General features: G+C 51.9%; 14 non-coding genes across 14 annotated transcripts; 7 read left to right on the top strand and 7 right to left on the bottom strand.

Moving 5' to 3' along the window:
* The first annotated feature begins 746 nt into the window (after nt 1-746).
* On the top strand, nt 747-818 carry trnae-cuc (transfer RNA glutamic acid (anticodon CUC)). The gene has a single exon. It is a non-coding gene; the product is annotated as a tRNA-Glu (tRNA).
* Nucleotides 819-2,125: 1,307 nt separating this feature from the next.
* trnam-cau (transfer RNA methionine (anticodon CAU)) lies at nt 2,126-2,198 on the bottom strand. Its single transcript has one exon. It is a non-coding gene; the product is annotated as a tRNA-Met (tRNA).
* Nucleotides 2,199-2,323: 125 nt separating this feature from the next.
* trnae-uuc (transfer RNA glutamic acid (anticodon UUC)) lies at nt 2,324-2,395 on the top strand. The gene has a single exon. It is a non-coding gene; the product is annotated as a tRNA-Glu (tRNA).
* A 648-nt stretch (nt 2,396-3,043) lies between these two features.
* trnag-gcc (transfer RNA glycine (anticodon GCC)) lies at nt 3,044-3,114 on the bottom strand. Its single transcript has one exon. It is a non-coding gene; the product is annotated as a tRNA-Gly (tRNA).
* Nucleotides 3,115-7,481: 4,367 nt separating this feature from the next.
* On the top strand, nt 7,482-7,553 carry trnae-cuc (transfer RNA glutamic acid (anticodon CUC)). The gene has a single exon. It is a non-coding gene; the product is annotated as a tRNA-Glu (tRNA).
* A 671-nt stretch (nt 7,554-8,224) lies between these two features.
* Nucleotides 8,225-8,297, bottom strand: trnam-cau (transfer RNA methionine (anticodon CAU)). The gene has a single exon. It is a non-coding gene; the product is annotated as a tRNA-Met (tRNA).
* A 125-nt stretch (nt 8,298-8,422) lies between these two features.
* trnae-uuc (transfer RNA glutamic acid (anticodon UUC)) lies at nt 8,423-8,494 on the top strand. Its single transcript has one exon. It is a non-coding gene; the product is annotated as a tRNA-Glu (tRNA).
* Nucleotides 8,495-9,147: 653 nt separating this feature from the next.
* On the bottom strand, nt 9,148-9,218 carry trnag-gcc (transfer RNA glycine (anticodon GCC)). The gene has a single exon. It is a non-coding gene; the product is annotated as a tRNA-Gly (tRNA).
* Nucleotides 9,219-10,242: 1,024 nt separating this feature from the next.
* Nucleotides 10,243-10,314, top strand: trnae-cuc (transfer RNA glutamic acid (anticodon CUC)). Its single transcript has one exon. It is a non-coding gene; the product is annotated as a tRNA-Glu (tRNA).
* Nucleotides 10,315-10,986: 672 nt separating this feature from the next.
* On the bottom strand, nt 10,987-11,059 carry trnam-cau (transfer RNA methionine (anticodon CAU)). The gene has a single exon. It is a non-coding gene; the product is annotated as a tRNA-Met (tRNA).
* Nucleotides 11,060-11,184: 125 nt separating this feature from the next.
* On the top strand, nt 11,185-11,256 carry trnae-uuc (transfer RNA glutamic acid (anticodon UUC)). The gene has a single exon. It is a non-coding gene; the product is annotated as a tRNA-Glu (tRNA).
* Nucleotides 11,257-11,908: 652 nt separating this feature from the next.
* Nucleotides 11,909-11,979, bottom strand: trnag-gcc (transfer RNA glycine (anticodon GCC)). Its single transcript has one exon. It is a non-coding gene; the product is annotated as a tRNA-Gly (tRNA).
* A 1,761-nt stretch (nt 11,980-13,740) lies between these two features.
* Nucleotides 13,741-13,813, bottom strand: trnam-cau (transfer RNA methionine (anticodon CAU)). Its single transcript has one exon. It is a non-coding gene; the product is annotated as a tRNA-Met (tRNA).
* A 122-nt stretch (nt 13,814-13,935) lies between these two features.
* On the top strand, nt 13,936-14,007 carry trnae-uuc (transfer RNA glutamic acid (anticodon UUC)). Its single transcript has one exon. It is a non-coding gene; the product is annotated as a tRNA-Glu (tRNA).
* The last annotated feature ends 476 nt before the right edge of the window (nt 14,008-14,483 follow it).

The following is a 14,483-nucleotide window of genomic DNA, read 5'->3' on the forward strand; positions in this document are numbered from 1 at the left end:
AAAGTGTCTTGCAAGAAATGATTAGTGTCTGGGGGAGGCACCATGAAACAAGGTGCAAGTTATGCAGCAAAACATTCAGTTTATCCATGCATCCATTTTCTTCCACCTATCTGGGGCCAGGTCGCAGGGGCAGCAGCCTAAGCAGAGAAACACAGACCTCTCTCTCCCCAGCCCCAGCCACCTCCTCCAGCTTATCCGGGGGAACACCGAGGCTACCCAAGCTGCGGTCCGCTTGGTCTGCTGGTACCCGTCAGCTGCCTCCAAAGTCCCACAGTTCTAAACAAGCTCGATAGGACTCGTTCTTCAGCTTGGTGGCTCCCTTCACCTCCGGTGTCCACCATCTGGTTTGGAGATTACCACTACGGCAGGCACCAACCACCTTGCAGAACGCAGCCCCGTGCAGCAGCCTCAGCAACGGAGGTGCGCAAACATTCGGACTCAGTGTCCTCAGCCTCCCTCGGAATGCTGTCCAAGCTCTCCCGGAGGTGGGAGCTGAGGATCGCACCGACTGGGGCACCTGACAGGCCTTCCCAGCACACCCTCACTGTACGTTCAGGTGCGCCAGGTCATCCCTGAGCCAGCGCCTCCAAGAAGCCTGGGCACTTTGAACTCTCATTTGGCGTATGAGCCCAAACAACAGTCAAGACCCATTCCCTGGTTCCGCTGGCAAATTGCGCAATCGAATAAAACTGATACTGTGGCTGAATATACCCCTGTGTCACCCTTCAAGATAGCTGTAGCACAGCTCCCTGGTGGTCTAGTGGTCAGGATTCGGCGCTCTCACCGCCGCGGCCCGGGTTCGATTCCCGGTCAGGGAATGTGAGGCAACTTGCAATTCCGTGGGCACCCTTTTTGCCATCTAAGAGGATTATTCCCCACAGGTCCTTGAACAGCCTACAGTAGTGCTTGAGAAACTGTATGCTGTAGGCCATCACCCGGTGCAGCGGTTTCCCGCCAGGCCTTTCATCTACCTGAAGCACGTTCCAGAAGAGGCAACTTGCAATTCGTGGTCACCCTATTGCCATCTAAGAGGATTATTCCCCACAGTCCTTGAACAGCCTACAGTAGTGCTTGAGAAACTGTATGATGTAGGCCATCACCCGGTGCTGCGGCTTCCCGCCAGGCCTTTCATCTACCTGAAGCACGTTCCAGAAGAGGCAACTTGCAATTCCGTGGTCACCCTATTGCCATCTAAGAGGATTATTCCCCACAGGTCCTTGAACAGCCTACAGTAGTGCTTGAGAAACTGTATGATGTAGGCCATCACCCAGTGCTGCGGTTTTCCCGCCAGGCCTTTCATCTACCTGAAGCACGTTCCAGAAGAGGGCAACTTGCAATTCCGTGGCACCCTATTGCCATCTAAGCCGATTATTCCCCACAGGTCCTTGAACAGCCTACAGTAGTTCTTGAGAAACTGTATGATGTAGGCCATCACCCGGTGCTGCGGTTTCCCGCCCAGGCCTTTCATCTACCTCCGTGGCACCCTATTGCCATCTAAGAGGATTATTCCCCACAGGTCCTTGAACAGCCTACAGTAGTGCTTGAGAAGAAACTGTATGATGTAGGCCATCACCAGTGCAGCGGTTTCCCGCCAGGCCTTTCATCTACCTGAAGCGCGTTCCACAACAGGCAAATTGCAATTCCGTGGTCACCCTTTGCCATCAAAGAGGATTACTCCCCACAGCACCTTGAAAGCCCTACAGTAGTGCTTGAGAAACTGTATGATGTAGGCCATCACCCGGTGCTGCGGTTTCCCGCCAGGCCTTTTATCTCTTCTCCCAGTGAGTAGCCCTTCCTGTCACGCGGGAGCCCGGGGTTCCATTTCCCAATGGGGAGCAAATTCCTTTTTTTTTTTAACTTTCTTTTTTGCTTAGTTTGTTTTTGTCTCTGTTTTGTTTCTTGCTGTTGTTGTTCAAGATGAAGTCTTCTTTGATACAGGGTCTCAAATATCTATCATATGTGGTAGCCTGTCCAGGGTGTAACCTGCCTCTTGCCCTATGAGAGCTGGATAGGCTCTCCTCTGCCCCTCCCCCTCTTTTTCCTCCAACTCCCCCTCATCCTCAAGTGGTAAAAACGGAAGAAAATGGATGGACAAGCTACATCACATACCATAAATCAAAACACATGCCTCGTGTGAGGCTCGAACTCACGACCTTCAGATTATGAGACTGACGCGCTGCCTACTGCGCCAACGAGGCCGACCTGCCCTCGAAACACGGATGGTTCTTCGATGCTACACAGAAAACAAGCTGACCTCAGCTTCTTGTGGTTTCTTAAAATGGGTAAGATGTCTGCCTTTGACCAGTGTGGCTGTTGTCCCAGCTCCCTGGTGGTCTAGTGGTCAGGATTTGGCGCTTTCACCGCCACGGCCCGGGTTCGATTCCCGGTCAGGGAACAAGGGTTTAACCCTCGTTCGATGCGCATGGCAAGGGTTGCGCCAGGATCATATTAGTCATGCGATTCATCACCATGAGCCAAAGCGTGAACAAAAGGCCTGCCTGGGTCATTGCCATCACAGGGGCGCAGGGTCCGATCCTTTGTGCAGACCTTGCCGTGTGACCTCGAGAGCTCACACGCGTGGCACGGGAAGACTGCACTGTAGGAGGCTGATAGCCCGCATTGTAGCTGCCGCAGCTTACAAAACGCACCCCGTTGCCTTCTTTTCAAGGCCACCACAACCTAGATTATTGAGAACCTACGCAGACACGTTAAGCCTCCTCTAAAGCAGTGTTCTCAAATCCAGGCCTCATGGCCCACTGTTCCGCAGGTTTAGATATGTCCCTGATCCAACACACCTCCTCAGTATGCAGTCAAGTTCTCCAGAGTCCTGCTAATGACTTCTATATTTGACTCAGGTGTGTTGAAGCAGAGACACATCTAAAACCTGCGGGATTCTGGATTTGAGAACCACTGCTCTAAGTACGCTCGCCCAAGCAATACTCTATCACATGATTTACAGAAATCTGGCATTTCATAGTGACCATGTGTCATTTGTTCAAGAGAGGGGCCCAACGGGCAAGTTTTACAAAGCAGAAGAGTCCTATGCATTGGCCGGGAATCGAACCCGGGCCTCCCGCGTGGCAGGCGAGAATTCTACCACTGAACCAGCAATGCACATGTGAAAGACAGTTTAAGGCTCAAATCAGAATCAGAATCAGAATCAGAAGGGTTTTATTGCCATATGGGTGAACAGGTTCACAGCATTAGGAAATTGCTGCGGTACTTCGTGCTTACAGAAAAAAAAAAAAAAAAAAACAAATAAGTATAAAAACTATAAGACAATATACAAGTATACAAATTGCAAATATACAGAGATATTAGAGCTATAACTATAGCACAATATTACAAAATTACAAAATATACAGTGCAGAGTCTAATTAAAAGATAGAAGAATGTAGACTATATTCCACTAATATGTACATCAGTGCAGTCAGACAGGTGCATAGACATAGGGTCATCAGCGTTTGTGGAGGGTGGTGGTAACAGTCTTAGGGTAATTGTTCATGAGTCCAACAGCAGAGGGGAAGAAACTGTTCTTATGGCGGGAGGTTCTGGTCCGTATGGACCGTAGCCTCCTGCCTGAGGGGAGAGGGTCAAAAAGTCTGTGCCCAGGGTGAGAGTGGTCGGCTGTGATCCGACCTGAACGCCCCAGTGTCCTGGAGGTGTACAGGTCCTGGAGAGATGGGAGGTTACAGCCAATCACCTTCTCAGCAGAGTGCACAACACGCTGTAGTCTCTGTTTGTCCCTAGTGGTGGCTCCAGCGTACCACACAGTGATGGAGGAGGTGAGGATGGACTCAATGATGGCAGTATAGAACTGCACCATGGTCCTTGCTGGCAAGTTGAATTTCTTCAACTGCCGCAGGAAGTACATCCTCTGCTGGGCCTTTTTGATGACAGAGGTGATGGTGGGCTCCCACTTGAGGTCCTGGGTGATGGTAGTTCCCAGGAAGCGAGAAGAGTCCACTGTGGTGATGGGGGTGTCAGTCAGGATGATGGAGGGTAGAGGGGCTGTGTGCTTCCTAAAGTCCACATAATCTCCACTGTCTTCTGGGCGTTCAGTACCAGGTTATTGTGGCTGCACCAGGACGCCAGACGTTTGACCTCCATCCTGTAGGCCGACTCGTCCCCGTCTGAGATGAGTCCGATGAGAGTCATGTCGTCTGCAAACTTAATAAGCTTGACAGACTGGTGGTCAGAGGTGCAGCAGTTGGTATACAGGGAGAGAGCAGAGGAGAGAGGACACAGCCCTGAGGAGTGCCAGTGCTGATGGTCCGGGAGTCCGAGACATTCTTCCCCAGCCTCACGTGCTGCTTCCTGTTCGTCAGGAAGTCAGTGATCCACCTGCAGATGGGATCAGGCACGTTCATCTGGGACAGCTTTTCTTGGAGGAGATCAGGGATGATGGTGTTGAAGGCAGAGCTGAAGTCCACAAACAGGATCCTGGCGTAGGTTCCCTGGGAGTCCAGATGCTGTAGGATGAAGTGCAGAGTCAGGTTGATGGCGTCGTCCACAGACCTGTTGGCTCTGTAGGCAAACTGCAGGGGGTCCAGAAGGGGGGCTGTGAGGGACTTGAGGTGGGACAGCACCAGACGCTCAAATGACTTCATGACCACAGAAGTCAGTGCCACAGGTCTGTAGTCATTTAGTCCAGTGATCCTTGGCTTCTTGGGGACAGGAACAATGGTAGCGGTTTTAAAGCAGACAGGCACGTGGCAAGCCTCCAGTGAGGAGTTGAAGATGTTCGTGAACAATGGGGCAAGCTCGTTAGCACAGTGTCTCAGTGTGGCAGGTGAGACACCATCTGGACCTGGAGCTTTGCGAGCTTTGACACTCCTGAACTGCTTTAGCACCTGGTCCTCCTGAATACAAAAGACTGTGGGGGTGGGGGAGGAGGGGGACTCTGGGGTGGGAGTCCTTGATGATGTGGGCTTCTCTGAGGTGTGGGGAGTGGGGGAGGTTGGGGGGTGAATATTTGTGTTGGCTGTATTGTAGTTGGGACTGGTGAGGTGTGAAGGCTGCTGAACTGACCATCAAAACGACAATAGAACTCGTTCAGTCTATTTGCAGTTTGTAGGTCGTCTGTGGAGTGGGGGGTTTTAGGCTTGTAGTTGGTAATCTGCCTAAAACCTTTCCATACAGAGGCCGCGTCGTTCTCTGAGATCTGCTGCTGTATATTCTCAGAGTGATGTGATCTAGCAGTGGCCACTTCCTTGCTAAACCTGTACTTGGCCTCTTTGTAGCAGTCTTTGTCCCCACTTTTAAAAGCCTCCCTCTTCTCTATCCACAGCTGCTTCAGTTTGGGAGTAAACCAGGGTTTGTCACTGTTATAACACACCCTGGTGCGTGATGGCACAATGCTGTCCTCGCAGAAGTGGATATACGAGGTTACAGTGTCCGTGTAGTCATCCAGACTGTCACAGGCAGCCCTCATTGAGTCCCAGTCTGTAGTTTCAAAGCATGTGCGGAGCTCCTCCACAGCCTCACGGGTCCACTGCTTTGTTGTCCTCACCACAGGTTTTGAGAGCTTCAGCCTCTGTCTGTACGCGGGGATCAGGTGGATCATGTCGTGGTCAGAGAGGCCGAGTGCAGCGCGGGGCACTGCGTGATAAGCCCCGCTTATCGTGCTGTAGCAGTGGTCTAGTGTCTTCTCCTCTCTGGTCGGACATGTGATATATTGTTTATATTTGGGAAGTTCCTGTCTCAGGCTGGCTTTATTAAAGTCCCCAAGTACGATGATAAGAGAGTCCGGGTATGTCCGCTCCATGCACAGAATCTGCTCTGTGAGCGCGCACTGGGCCTCGTGCACGTCCGCGTCCGGCGGGATTGTAAAACAGCAGCCAGTATGAATGAAGCGAACTCCCGCGGAGAGTAAAACGGTTACAGTGAATGAAAAGATATTCCAGTGAGGGAGAGCAGTGCTTAGCAATCACTGTCACATCCGTACACCAGCCACTGTTTTATGTAGAAGCAGACTCCTCCACCTGTAGCCTTGCCGGAAAGCGCAGCTTGCCGGTCTGCGCGGAGGAGATGAAATCCCTCCAACTGGAGCGCGCAGTCCGGTATCTCCTCACACAGCCATGACTCCGTGAAGCATAACACACAGGATTTGGAAAAGTCTCTATTCAGGCTCCTCATCAGTATCAGTTCGTCCATTTTGTTCCTAAGTGAACGCACGTTGGAGAGGAAAATCCCAGGTAAGGCTGTGCGTAATCCACGTCTCCTTAGCCTCACAAGCACGCCAGCGCGCTTCCCTCTCTTTCGGCGTCTCACTTTCTGGCCAGAGTGTGTAATAAATCCGCCGCAGATGCGACAAAAACAGGAAATAAATCCGAAGGTGTTGTGGACCTAATGTTGAAAAGCTCTTCTCTGGTGTAAGAATACCCAGAAGAGTGTCCAGACACAGAAATAACGCACAAAAACAAACAAAACAGAGCGCACCGAAGTACCAGGGCATCCATTCGCGGCGCCATCTTGGATCACACATCGCGCTACTGTATAAAAGCTCTTCTCGAGAACACCTTTGCTTGAGATAGGTAAGATGCCCACATGTACAGATCTCCTGCCAGTCAGGTGCTAAGCTCTCCAAATTAGATGTCAGAGACTCATCTACCTACCTCGTGGCAAACAAACTCAAGACAATGTCCAAACAATCAGGTCGGGACCTGTTGCCAATCAATTATCAGCCCTTGGTCATCCACCTCGAACGCAGAGTACTTCCTTAACCGCCTGGAAAAAGTGTCTTGCAAGAAATGATTAGTGTCTGGGGGAGGCACCATGAAACAAGGTGCAAGTTATGCAGCAAAACATTCAGTTTATCCATGCATCCATTTTCTTCCACCTATCTGGGGCCAGGTCGCAGGGCAGCAGCCTAAGCACAGAAACACAGACCCCTCTCTCTCCCCAGCCCCAGCCACCTCCTCCAGCTTATCCGGGGGGAACACCGAGGCTACCCAAGCTGCGGTCCGCTGGTCTGCTGGTACCCGTCAGCTGCCTCCAAAGTCCCACAGTTCTAAACAAGCTCGATAGGACTCGTTCTTCAGCTTGGTGGCTCCTTCACCTCCGGTTGTCCACCATCTGGTTTGGAGATTACTACTACGGCAGGCACCAACCACCTTGCAGAACGCAGCCCGTGCAGCAGCCTCAGCAACGGAGGTGCGCAAACATTCGGACTCAGTGTCCTCAGCCTCCCTCGGAATGCTGTCCAAGCTCTCCCGGAGGTGGGAGCTGAGGATCGCACCGACTGGGGCACCTGACAGGCCTTCCCAGCACACCCTCACTGTACGTTCAGGTGCGCCAGGTCATCCCTGAGCCAGCGCCTCCAAGAAGCCTGGGCACTTTGAACTCTCATTTGGCGTATGAGCCCAAACAACAGTCAAGACCCATTCCCTGGTTTCCGCTGGCAAATGCGCAATCGAATAAAACTGATACTGTGGCTGAATATACCCCTGTGTCACCCTTCAAGATAGCTGTAGCACAGCTCCCTGGTGGTCTAGTGGTCAGGATTCGGCGCTCTCACCGCCGCGGCCCGGGTTCGATTCCCGGTCAGGGAATGTGAGGCAACTTGCAATTCCGTGGGCACCCTTTTGCCATCTAAGAGGATTATTCCCCACAGGTCCTTGAACAGCCTACAGTAGTGCTTGAGAAACTGCATGATGTAGGGCCATCACCCGGTGCTGCGGTTTCCCGCCAGGCCTTTCATCTACCTGAAGCACGTTCCAGAAGAGGCAACTTGCAATTCCGTGGTCACCCTATTGCCATCTAAGAGGATTATTCCCCACAGGTCCTTGAACAGCCTACAGTAGTGCTTGAGAAACTGTATGATGTAGGCCATCACCCGGTGCTGCGGTTTCCCGCCAGGCCTTTTATCTCTTCTCCCAGTGAGTAGCCCTTCCTGTCACGCGGGAGCCCGGGGTTCCATTTCCCAATGGGGAGCAAATTCCTTTTTTTTTTTAACTTTCTTTTTTTGCTTAGTTTGTTTTTGTCTCTGTTTTGTTTCTTGCTGTTGTTGTTCAAGATGAAGTCTTCTTGATACAGGGTCTCAAATATCTATCATATGTGGTAGCCCTGTCCAGGGTGTAACCTGCCTCTTGCCCTATGAGAGCTGGGATAGGCTCTCCTCTGCCCCTCCCCCTCTTTTTCCTCCAACTCCCCCTCATCCTCAAAGTGGTAAACGGAAGAAAATGGATGGACAAGCTACATCACATACCATAAAGCAAACACATGCCTCGTGTGAGGCTCGAACTCACGACCTTCAGATTATGAGACTGACGCGCTGCCTACTGCGCCAACGAGGCCAACCTGCCCTCTAAACACGGATGGTTCTTCGATGCTACACAGAAAACCAGCTGACCTCAGCTTCTTGTGGTTTCTTAAAATGGGTAAGATGTCTGCCTTTGACCAGTGTGGCTGTTGTCCCAGCTCCCTGGTGGTCTAGTGGTCAGGATTTGGCGCTTTCACCGCCACGGCCCGGGTTCGATTCCCGGTCAGGGAACAAGGGTTTTAACCCTCGTTCGATGCACATGGCAAGGGTTGCGCCAGGATCACTATTAGTCATGCGATTCATCACATGAGCCAAAGCGTGAACAAAAGGCCTGCCTGGGTCATTGCCATCACAGGGGCGCAGGGTCCGATCCTTTGTGCAGACCTTGCCGTGTGACCTCGAGAGCTCACACGCGTGGCACGGGAAGACTGCACTGTAGGAGGCTGATAGCCCGCATTGTAAGCTGCCGCCGCTTACAAGACACACCCCGTTGCCTTCTTTTCAAGGCCACCACAACCTAGATTATTGAGAACCTACGCAGACACGTTAAGCCTCCTCTAAAGCAGTGGTTCTCAAATCCAGGCCTCATGGCCCACTGTTCCGCAGGTTTTAGATATGTCCCTGATCCAACACACCTCCTCAGTATGCAGTCAAGTTCTCCAGAGTCCTGCTAATGACTTCTATATTTGACTCAGGTGTGTTGAAGCAGAGACACATCTAAAACCTGCGGGATTCTGGATTTGAGAACCACTGCTCTAAAGTACGCTCGCCCAAGCAATACTCTATCACATGATTTACAGAAATCTGGCATTTCATAGTGACCAAGTGTCATTTGTTCAAGAGAGGGGCCCAACGGGCAAGTTTTACAAAGCAGAAGAGTCCTATGCATTGGCCGGGAATCGAACCCGGGCCTCCCGCGTGGCAGGCGAGAATTCTACCACTGAACCACTAATGCACATGTGAAAGACAATTTCAGGCTCAAATCGCGCTACTGTATAAAGCTCTTCTCGAGAACACCTTTGCTTGAGATAGGTAAGATGCCCACATGTACAGATCTCCTGCCAGTCAGGTGCTAAGCTCTCCAAATTAGATGTCAGAGACTCATCTACCTACCTCGTTGGCAAACAAACTCAAGACAATGTCCAAACAATCAGGTCGGGACCTGTTGCCAATCAATTATCAGCCCTTGGTCATCCACCTCGAACGCAGAGTACTTCCTTAACCGCCTGGAAAAAGTGTCTTGCAAGAAATGATTAGTGTCTGGGGGAGGCACCATGAAACAAGGTGCAAGTTATGCAGCAAAACATTCAGTTTATCCATGCATCCATTTTCTTCCACCTATCTGGGGCCAGGTCGCAGGGGCAGCAGCCTAAGCAGAGAAACACAGACCTCTCTCTCCCCAGCCCCAGCCACCTCCTCCAGCTTATCCGGGGGGAACACCGAGGCTACCCAAGCTGCGGTCCGCTTGGTCTGCTGGTACCCGTCAGCTGCCTCCAAAGTCCCACAGTTCTAAACAAGCTCGATAGGACTCGTTCTTCAGCTTGGTGGCTCCCTTCACCTCCGGTGTCCACCATCTGGTTTGGAGATTACCACTACGGCAGGCACCAACCACCTTGCAGAACGCAGCCCCGTGCAGCAGCCTCAGCAACGGAGGTGCGCAAACATTCGGACTCAGTGTCCTCAGCCTCCCTCGGAATGCTGTCCAAGCTCTCCCGGAGGTGGGAGCTGAGGATCGCACCGACTGGGGCACCTGACAGGCCTTCCCAGCACACCCTCACTGTACGTTCAGGTGCGCCAGGTCATCCCTGAGCCAGCGCCTCCAAGAAGCCTGGGCACTTTGAACTCTCATTTGGCGTATGAGCCCAAACAACAGTCAAGACCCATTCCCTGGTTCCGCTGGCAAATTGCGCAATCGAATAAAACTGATACTGTGGCTGAATATACCCCTGTGTGACCCTTCAAGTTAATTGTAGCACAGCTCCCTGGTGGTCTAGTGGTCAGGATTCGGCGCTCTCACCACCGCGGCCCGGGTTCGATTCCCGGTCAAGGAATGTGAGGCAACTTGCAATTCCGTGGGCACCCTTTTGCCATCTAAGAGGATTATTCCCCACAGGTCCTTGAACAGCCTACAGTAGTGCTTGAGAAACTGCATGATGTAGGCCATCACCCGGTGCTGCGGTTTCCCGCCAGGCCTTTCATCTACCTGAAGCACGTTCCAGAAGAGGCAACTTGCAATTCCGTGGTCACCCTATTGCCATCTAAGAGGATTATTCCCCACAGGTCCTTGAACAGCCTACAGTAGTGCTTGAGAAACTGTATGATGTAGGCCATCACCCGGTGCTGCGGTTTCCCGCCAGGCCTTTTATCTCTTCTCCCAGTGAGTAGCCCTTCCTGTCACGCGGGAGCCCGGGGTTCCATTTCCCCAATGGGGAGCAAATTCCTTTTTTTTTTTAACTTTCTTTTTTGCTTAGTTTGTTTTTGTCTCTGTTTTGTTTCTTGCTGTTGTTGTTCAAGATGAAGTCTTCTTGATACAGGGTCTCAAATATCTATCATATGTGGTAGCCCTGTCCAGGGTGTAACCTGCCTCTTGCCCTATGAGAGCTGGGATAGGCTCTCCTCTGCCCCTCCCCCTCTTTTTCCTCCAACTCCCCCTCATCCTCAAAGTGGTAAAACGGAAGAAAATGGATGGACAAGCTACATCACATACCATAAAGCAAAACACATGCCTCGTGTGAGGCTCGAACTCACGACCTTCAGATTATGAGACTGACGCGCTGCCTACTGCGCCAACGAGGCCGACCTGCCCTCTAAACACGGATGGTTCTTCGATGCTACACAGAAAACAAGCTGACCTCAGCTTCTTGTGGTTTCTTAAAATGGGTAAGATGTCTGCCTTTGACCAGTGTGGCTGTTGTCCCAGCTCCCTGGTGGTCTAGTGGTCAGGATTTGGCGCTTTCACCGCCACGGCCCGGGTTCGATTCCCGGTCAGGGAACAAGGGTTTTAACCCTCGTTCGATGCACATGGCAAGGGTTGCGCCAGGATCACTATTAGTCATGCGATTCATCACATGAGCCAAAGCGTGAACAAAAGGCCTGCCTGGGTCATTGCCATCACAGGGGCGCAGGGTCCGATCCTTTGTGCAGACCTTGCCGTGTGACCTCGAGAGCTCACACGCGTGGCACGGGAAGACTGCACTGTAGGAGGCTGATAGCCCGCATTGTAAGCTGCCGCAGCTTACAAGACACACCCCATTGCCTTCTTTTCAAGGCCACCACAACCTAGATTATTGAGAACCTACGCAGACACGTTAAGCCTCCTCTAAAGCAGTGGTCTCAAATCCAGGCCTCATGGCCCACTGTTCCGCAGGTTTTAGATATGTCCCTGATCCAACACACCTCCTCAGTATGCAGTCAAGTTCTCCAGAGTCCTGCTAATGACTTCTATATTTGACTCAGGTGTGTTGAAGCAGAGACACATCTAAAACCTGCGGGATTCTGGATTTGAGAACCACTGCTCTAAAGTACGCTCGCCCAAGCAATACTCTATCACATGATTTACAGAAATCTGGCATTTCATAGTGACCAAGTGTCATTTGTTCAAGAGAGGGGCCCAACGGGCAAGTTTTACAAAGCAGAAGAGTCCTATGCATTGGCCGGGAATCGAACCCGGGCCTCCCGCGTGGCAGGCGAGAATTCTACCACTGAACCACTAATGCACATGTGAAAGACAATTTCAGGCTCAAATCGCGCTACTGTATAAAAGCTCTTCTCGAGAACACCTTTGCTTGAGATAGGTAAGATGCCCACATGTACAGATCTCCTGCCAGTCAGGTGCTAAGCTCTCCAAATTAGATGTCAGAGACTCATCTACCTACCTCGTTGGCAAACAAACTCAAGACAATGTCCAAACAATCAGGTCGGGACCTGTTGCCAATCAATTATCAGCCCTTGGTCATCCACCTCGAACGCAGAGTACTTCCTTAACCGCCTGGAAAAAGTGTCTTGCAAGAAATGATTAGTGTCTGGGGGAGGCACCATGAAACAAGGTGCCAAGTTATGCAGCAAAACATTCAGTTTATCCATGCATCCATTTTCTTCCACCTATCTGGGGCCAGGTCGCAGGGGCAGCAGCCTAAGCAGAGAAACACAGACCTCTCTCTCCCAGCCCCAGCCACCTCCTCCAGCTTATCCGGGGGGGAACACCGAGGCTACCCAAGCTGCGGTCCGCTTGGTCTGCTGGTACCCGTCAGCTGCCTCCAAAGGTCCACAGTTCTAAACAAGCTCGATTGGACTCGTTCTTCAGCTTGGTGGCTCCCTTCACCTCCGGTGTCCACCATCTGGTTTGGAGATTACCACTACGGCAGGCACCAACCACCTTGCAGAACGCAGCCCCGTGCAGCAGCCTCAGCAACGGAGGTGCGCAAACATTCGGACTCAGTGTCCTCAGCCTCCCTCGGAATGCTGTCCAAGCTCTCCCGGAGGTGGAGCTGAGGATCGCACCGACTGGGGCACCTGACAGGCCTTCCCAGCACACCCTCACTGTACGTTCAGGTGCGCCAGGTCATCCTGAGCCAGCGCCTCCAAGAGCCTGGGCACTTTGAACTCTCATTTGGCGTATGAGCCCAAACAACAGTCAAGACCCATTCCCTGGTTCCGCTGGCAAATTGCGCAATCGAATAAAACTGATACTGTGGCTGAATATACCCCTGTGTCACCCTTCAAGATAGCTGTAGCACAGCTCCCTGGTGGTCTAGTGGTCAGGATTCGGCGCTTCACCGCCGCGGCCCGGGTTCGATTCCCGGTCAGGGAATGTGAGGCAACTTGCAATTCCGTGGGCACCCTTTTGCCATCTAAGAGGATTATTCCCACAGGTCCTTGAACAGCCTACAGTAGTGCTTGAGAAACTGCATGATGTAGGCCATCACCCGGTGCTGCGGTTTCCCGCCAGGCCTTTCATCTACCTGAAGCACGTTCAGAAGAGGCAACTTGCAATTCCGTGGTCACCCTATTGCCATCTAAGAGGATTATTCCCCACAGGTCCTTGAACAGCCTACAGTAGTGCTTGAGAAACTGTATGATGTAGGCCATCACCCGGTGCTGCGGTTTCCCGCCAGGCCTTTTATCTCTTCTCCCAGTGAGTAGCCCTTCCTGTCACGCGGGAGCCCGGGGGTTCCATTTCCCAATGGGGAGCAAATTCCTTTTTTTTTTAACTTTCTTTTTTTGCTTAGATTGTTTTTGTCTCTGTTTTGTTTCTTGCTGTTGTTGTTCAGATGAAGTCTTCTTGATACAGGGTCTCAAATATCTATCATATGTGGTAGCCCTGTCCAGGGTGTAACCTGCCTCTTGCCCTATGAGAGCTGGGATAGGCTCTCCTCTGCCCCTCCCCCTCTTTTTCCTCCAACTCCCCCTCATCCTCAAAGTGGTTAAACGGAAGAAAATGGATGGACAAGCTACATCACATACCATAAGCAAACACATGCCTCGTGTGAGGCTCGAACTCACGACCTTCAGATTATGAGACTGACGCGCTGCCTACTGCGCCAACGAGGCCGACCTGCCCTCTAAACACGATGGTTCTTCGATGCTACACAGAAAACAAGCTGACCTCAGCTCTTGTGGTTCTTAAAATGGGTAAGATGTCTGCCTTTGACCAGTGTGGCTGTTGTCCCAGCTCCCTGGTGGTCTAGTGGTCAGGATTTGGCGCTTTCACCGCCACGGCCCGGGTTCGATTCCCGGTCAGGGAACAAGGGTTTTAACCCTCGTTCGATGCACATGGCAAGGGTTGCGCCAGGATCACTATAGTCATGCGATTCATCACATGAGCCAAAGCGTGAACAAAGGCCTGCCTGGGTCAGTGCCATCACACAGGGGCGCAGGGTCCGATCCTTTGTGCAGACCTTGCCGGTGACCTCGAGAGCTCACACGCGTGGCACGGGAAGACTGCACTGTAGGAGGCTGATAGCCCGCATTGTAAGCTGCCGCCAGCTTACAAGACACACCCCAATTGCCTTCTTTTCAAGGCCACCACAACCTAGATTATTGAGAACCTACGCAGACACGTGAAGCCTCCTCTAAGCAGTGGTTCTCAAATCCAGGCCTCATGGCCCACTGTTCCGCAGGTTTTAGATATGTCCCTGATCCAACACACCTCCTCAGTATGCAGTCAAGTTCGTCCAGAGTCCTGCTAATGACTTCTATATTTGACTCAGGTGTGTTGAAG

This window comes from Archocentrus centrarchus, unplaced genomic scaffold (assembly GCF_007364275.1).
Source record: "Archocentrus centrarchus isolate MPI-CPG fArcCen1 unplaced genomic scaffold, fArcCen1 scaffold_171_ctg1, whole genome shotgun sequence".
NCBI lineage: Eukaryota > Metazoa > Chordata > Actinopteri > Cichliformes > Cichlidae > Archocentrus > Archocentrus centrarchus.